Here is a 5,940-nt window from a genome sequence, read left to right on the forward strand (position 1 = left end):
ATGAGGATCTCGGACTTTTTCATTCTTCTATTCCACCAATCTCAGCTTGTTGGCTTTTGTTTTCAAACTTAAAGCCTCAGGAGGACAAGATGGCTGCCACAGCTTCAAGCATTGTTTCCTTACACAGTGTGCAAAGCAGAAGGGGAGGGAAAGGATCAGAAGACCTTCTCCTTACATCCCCTCTCTTTTATCGTTAAAGAAAATCTTTATCAGAAACCTCCTGGCAGACTTGTTGCTTCTTACTGAGATAAACTAGGTCACTTACCTCTGCTTAGGTCAATCACATGGACAAGGAAATGGAGGTTCTATGACTACTTTAGCTGAGGGGATGACAAACTAAGGTCTGTGAAACAAACCCAGCCTTGGGCCTGTTTCTATAAATAAAGTTTTATTGGAACACAGCCATAACCATTCATATTTATATTGTCTATGGCTGTTTTCGTGCTGCAAAAGTAAAGTTGATTAGTTGTGACAGAGGCATATTTACTACCTGGCTCTTTACAGAAAAACTTCACTGTCCTCTGACTTTGACTATAATTCATGCCCTAAGTCTAGCCACAAAATTAGGACTCTTTAAACAACAACAACAAAAAATTAGGAGTGGCTCTTAGGAAGGCAACTAATAGTGACCTCTATTATTGTTTATAGTCATTTATATGGTACACTAATGCAATTTTTAACAAATGGCTAACAGATGTACTTTTTGAAAACTCTTTTTCAAATTCTCAGTTTGGGCCCTTCACCCCTTGTTCCTGTTGTCATTCTCCCCAAATCTTAATAACATCCCTAATGTCTGATCTCGTCTCTCAAAACTTCCTTTCAGCCTTTAGGAATTTAAGAGGAATTCATCAGTGTTGAAGGCTCTGGAGGGAGTATAGTGTAGGATTCAATTATTGAGTAAAACTGAATTTCAAACTTTTTCATTCTGCAACATATGATAAGGGTGCCTCCCTGCTTTGCACAACTCTCTGTAGATTTCCTTCCCTGGCAGGGCACTGTGGGCTTGGCTAGTGTTTTCCATGGGTCTGAGTTGATCTCCTCAGAGCTGAGGGAGAACACTGGAAAAAAGTGTCCTTTAGAGATTTAGAGATATTGATAAGCAATTAGAAGATATGACACCAAATGCTGGTTAAGAAGATATGTCAATCTTTTAGAAAGTTTGAAGCAGATGAAAGGAGTTGCTGGAGGAATTTTCTGAGCTCCATCAAGTTCAGAACTTTGTGCGCTGCTTGGGTTGTAGCCAGTTATAGGAGCCTATGAGAGTACACAGTTTTTTCTTTTTTAAAAATATATATATCACCACACAATTTCCTACTCCCTTACCCTCCCCGATCCTACAGCTTTTCATCTAGATATAACAACAGACGTGTTTAAAAATAGAGGCACTGGGAGAGGAACAAGGGTCTGGGATGTGAAGGAGACAGTTTTACTTTTGTTCAACAGCCACTAGAAATTAGTTTCAACTTTTCAGATCTAAACTTATTGAGAGGTTTAACCTGCAGCTTGATGAAAAATTCAACCAGTGTGCAATTTTGGAATACAGAATATCTGTGAGTGAGGACACACAGAACTTCTGTGATCCATTTTGTGGCTGAAACTTTGATTCAAAGAAGAGATAGTCCAGGCCGGGTGCAGTGGCTCATGCCTGTAATCCTAGCACTTTGGGAGGCCGAGGCGGTTGGATCACCTGAGGTCAGGAGTTCGAGACCAGCCTAGCCAACATGATGAAACCCCATCTCTACTAAAAAAAAACAACAGAAAAAATTAGCCAGGCATGATGGTGGGCGCCTGTAATCCCAGCTACTAGGGAGGCTGAGGCAGGAGAATCGCTTGAACCTGGGAGGCGGAGTTTGCAGTGAGCTGAGATCGCCCCATTGCACTCCAGCCTGGGCAACAAGAGTGAAACTCCATCAAAAAAAAAAAAAAAAGAGAGACACTGAGTTTGTGTCTCTAATTGTGCCTCCCCTTTCTTGGGAATAATAGCCCTGTAGGGCAGGGGAGGATAAATAAGAGCTTCTAGGGTTTAACTTAAAAATCAGACTATTTAAGCCCCTGGACCTCTAAGCCCTCCCATGTCCCCTTGCTCATGCTCTCTCTACTTGGCTGTCAAAGATCTGCTCCTGCTGCACTGTCACTCTCCACTCTCCTCCCCCTGCTCAATTGGCTTCCGTCTATCCACCCTCCTCTCACTGCAGCTGCTACCACTGCTGCTCTCAGAGAGGTGTGGAGGGGTTTCCCCCCACCAGTGCTCACAGCTCTGTTTTAGGATCCCACTGTTAGTCTGCCTCTTAGCTTACAGGCATCCTGCCAAAGAATCTGAAGCATTTCCTAAAGGACGGGTAGAAGCGAATTTGAGTGACACAATCATATGTCTCCCTAAACGTTTTCTTCTTCCTTATTAATTCTAGGTATAAATAGGATTCTATGCATCTTGACCTTATCCTACTTCAAGTGGGATCTAAAGAAAAGGGCATCTTCCCTTTTCTTTTGGTGGAAGGGTATTCACTGTGGTTTCATAGGTTTTCTATTTCAATATTTTCTCTCAAGAGGACTAGCAGGAGTGTGTTGAGACCCGGCTACCCTGATGATCCTGTGGGCACTGACCTGTACTCTGCATTCTCTGAGCCTGGCACCCCCGACCATTGCCACTCCTGTCCCAAGTCTGTTCCCTGCCTCCCAGGTGATGAACAATGCCCTCTTCCAATGGCCCTCTGCCTTGATGTTGCTCCCCTGCCACCAAATCCTTACTTCTATGGCCCTTAGTGCCAACTTTGTGTCTTGAAAGAGTCATACCAAGTACACCATTAAACCAGTGAAGATGAAGAAGTCTGGGGGTGAAGATCACACAGGCCAGATCCGGGTGCATGGTATTGGCAGGGGCCACAAGCAACATTATTGCATGATTGACTTTTGTGTTTCTGGCCTGAGGAAGAGACCAAATCAGGACCCTTTGAGGAGAAGGTTATCCAAGTCCACTGTGATCCCTGTAGGTCAACAGACATAGCTCTGGCTGCTGGGGCAGCCAGAAACACTGGATCATCGCCATAGAAAACAAGCAGGCTGGAGATACCATCCTGAACTCTAACCACATAGGCCGAATGGCAGTTGCTGCTCAGGAAGGGGATGCGCATCCACTTGGGACTCTGCCTTTGGCGACCCTCATCAACAGCATGGAAAGTGAGTGAGGCCAGGGCGCCCAGTATATCCGAGCTGCAGGGACATGCGGTGTGCTACTGTGGAAGGTGAATGGCACAGCCATTATCCAGCTGCCCTCTAAGAGGCAGATGCAGGTGCTGGAAACATGCATAGCAACAGTAGGCTAAGTATCCAACACTGATCATAACAAACAGGTCACTGGCAGGGCAGGTCACAACCACTGACTGGGCAAGAAGCCTTCCAGTGGGCTATGGCACCGCAAGGGGTGCTGGGCTGGCCGAAAGATTTGGCCACTACCATTCATGAAGAGTTATGTGAAACTGCCTTCTGCTGCTGCCCAAAGCTGATATACCTGTACTGTAATATTATGCCCCCCTCCCCTGAAAAAGAAAAAAAAAGAGCACTAGCAGGTTCCTGAGCAGCTGGAAATCTTAGAAACTTGTTGTTTTACCCCAAGTTTCCAATAGGAGTATAGTGATTAGATTCTCCTTCTTCCCATCTTTTCTCTTTCACTGGCCCTCAAGGCACTTAAAATAAAGCCATTAATATTTCATGTTAAACCTTGGTTTTTGTCATGCTCACTTCAGCAGCACATATACTAAAATTGGAATGGTACAGAGAAGATTAGTATGGATGACATGCAAATTCGTGAAGTGTTATATTTTTAAAAGAATGAAATGCTGTCATTTACAGCAACATGGAGAAGCCTGGAGGGCAATATGTTAAGTGAAATAAGCCAGGCACAGAAAGACAAACATTACATACTTTCATTCATTTTTGAAATCTAAAAAAGTTGTTCTCGTTGAAGTAGAGAAGAGAATAGTGGTTACCAGAGGATGGGGAGGGTAGGAAGGAGATGATCAGAGTGGTGGTCAAGTGTACACATTTACAGTTAGATAGGAGGAATAAGTTCTCAAGTTCTTTTGCATACTAGATGAGATGACAATAAAGTAGCTAAAAGAGAGGTTTTTGAATGTTCTTATCACAAAGAAGTGATAAACGTTAACAGTGATGGCCATGTTAATTACCCTGATTTGGTCATTACACAATGTATACACGTGCAATCAAAACATTACATTGTATCTCATAAATATATGCAATTAATATGCATCAATTAAATTTTATGCATAATTAGTATGCATTATTTAAAACTTAAAAAAAAACTTGTTGTTTATGCTATTGAAAACATAGTTCTATGCATTTCCTAAAATGCCACCTATGTCCTTCCTATTCAGAGCCTCTTGGCTTTAACACATATTGGCCAACTTGGGACCACAGAGGAGGAGCTAAAACATGAGGGATTGGTTTAGGAGGTGGGGGAGACCCAATGTTCATGGCTCTGGGATTCATTCATTTGTTCTGTTATTGGACTTTTAAAAAATAATTTCAACTTTTATTTTAAATTCAGGGTGTATATGCTCAGGTTTATTACATGGGTATATTTATGCTGAGGTTTGAGGTATGATTGATCCCATCATCTAGGTACTGAGCATAGTACCCAATAGTTAGTTTTTCAACATTTGTCCCCCTCCCTCTGTCCCTACCCTCTCTAGTGGTCCTCAGTGTCTAACAGTAAACATTTGCTATGTCTAAGATTACATGTTAATGATACTGGAGATTACACATGTGCAATAAGCATAGCTAATGCTTCAAACAGTAGAGAGAAGGGAATAATTTATATAAAACAGAGGATCTGAAATAAAATCTATGCACTTAAGTTATAAATTTGGAAATTTTCCCTAAGGAGATGATATTTGAAGTTTTACAAGAGGCATTCATTCATTTAATCATCAAAAATTTGTTAAGTACCAATGTAGTAAACACTTCTAGGTGCTACAATAATAAAATACGAGTGAATGGGAATGGGGAGTTATTTGTTAATGACTCTAGCATTTCAGTTTTATAAGATAAAGAGTTCGGGAGATGGATGGTGATGGTGATTGCACAACAATATAACTGTTTGCTTTGCTTTGTTTTGTTTTGTTTTGTTTTGTTTTTGAGATGTAATCTCGCTCTGTTGCCCAGGCTGGAGTGCAGTGGCATGATCTCGGCTCATTGCAACCTCTGCCTCCTGGGTTCAAGTGATTCTCGTACCCCAGCCTCCTGAGTAGCTGTGATTACAGGCAACGGCCACCATACCCGGCTATTTTTTTTTTTTTTTAGTATTTTTAGTAGAGAGGAGGTTTCACCATGTTAGCAGGCTGGTTTTGAACTGACCTCAAGTGATCCTCTCACCTCAGCCTCCCAAAGTGCTAGGATTACAGGCATGAGCCACTGCACCCAGCCACAACTGTTCTTAATATCACTGAACTGTACATTAAAAATGGTTAAGATAGTATATCTTATATTTAAGCACAATAAAAATTGAAAACAAAACAATAACAAAATAGATACATGAATAAATAATGTAAAAACATGAGTAAACAAAAAAAGACCTTTGCCCTCTTTGGAGCTCATAACCTAGCAGGGGGCAATAGACATTATATATTATATTATTTATACATTAGAAAGTCATGAATGCTAGAGGAAATGTAGGGGGATTAGGCATCCAGAGGTCAGTTGCTATTTTAAATAGAATTATCAGAGTAGGCCTCTTACTCTCTGACCAAAGACTTGGAGATGATGCAATTAGTGACATAAATATCTGGGTTCCAAAGCAGTGAAAACATCCAGTGCCAAAATCCTTAGGTAGGAGCATGACTGACATGTTCTAGGGATGTCAAGGAGGCCAGTGTGGGTGGGACATGGTGGGGGTAGGGAGAGAGAGGTAGGAGTTAAGATTAC

General features: G+C 41.7%; 2 pseudogenes; both read left to right on the forward strand.

Moving 5' to 3' along the window:
- The first annotated feature begins 2,584 nt into the window (after positions 1 to 2,584).
- Positions 2,585 to 3,407, forward strand: LOC714008 (large ribosomal subunit protein uL2m pseudogene; annotated as a pseudogene).
- Positions 3,408 to 3,730: 323 nt separating this feature from the next.
- On the forward strand, positions 3,731 to 3,824 carry LOC114671155 (U6 spliceosomal RNA; annotated as a pseudogene).
- Positions 3,825 to 5,940: the final 2,116 nt, after the last annotated feature.

Source organism: Macaca mulatta, chromosome 11, assembly GCF_049350105.2.
Source record: "Macaca mulatta isolate MMU2019108-1 chromosome 11, T2T-MMU8v2.0, whole genome shotgun sequence".
In the NCBI taxonomy this organism is placed as follows: domain Eukaryota; kingdom Metazoa; phylum Chordata; class Mammalia; order Primates; family Cercopithecidae; genus Macaca; species Macaca mulatta.